Source organism: Haliaeetus leucocephalus, unplaced genomic scaffold (assembly GCF_000737465.1).
Source record: "Haliaeetus leucocephalus isolate CR32 unplaced genomic scaffold, Haliaeetus_leucocephalus-4.0 Scaffold214, whole genome shotgun sequence".
Classification (NCBI taxonomy): Eukaryota; Metazoa; Chordata; class Aves; order Accipitriformes; family Accipitridae; genus Haliaeetus; species Haliaeetus leucocephalus.
The window spans coordinates 700,798-701,414 of NW_010972650.1; positions in this window are offsets into that span (position 1 = coordinate 700,798).

The following is a 617-nucleotide window of genomic DNA, read 5'->3' on the forward strand; positions in this document are numbered from 1 at the left end:
CGCATCCTGCCCCACTGTGCCATGGCTGCACAGCTGCTGGGGGGGGGGCCCGGGGCCACCTCACCCCCCTCCCAGCCCCTTATACCCCAACAGCAGAGATGCCAGGGCTGCATCCTGCCTTCCCCAAACCCTTTCTGCCCTTCTCCTCGGGACGCAATGACCGCATCCCGCTCCTCCCAGCCCTTTAGACCTTGCAATGGCCGCATCCTGCCCCAAACTGCCTGCTAGCGGGGGGTGCCATGGCTCCATCCTGCCCTTCCATGCCCCCTTTGCTCTGCCCTAGCAATGTTCAGGCCTCATCCTGCCCCTCCATCCTCCTTTTCCTTGGCTCCTGGGGCCACATCCTGCCCCTCCACCCTCTACTGCAGCTCCCCCCAGACCCTAAGCTGCTCCCAGTCTCCCACAGCTGCCAGCAGTGGGGTTAACTTCCCCCCCCCCCAGCAGGTCTCCCCCCCTCCCTTAATCCTGCAGCTTTAATAACACTGCCACAAAACTTGCTTAAGGGTCTGGTCCCTGTACATGCATGTCCCCCCCACCCAGGGAGACAGGACCCCCAGCATGGGGAGGTCCCCAGATGCCTGGGTTGCCTCTGTGCCTCCCCCAGACCCGCCCCCCCC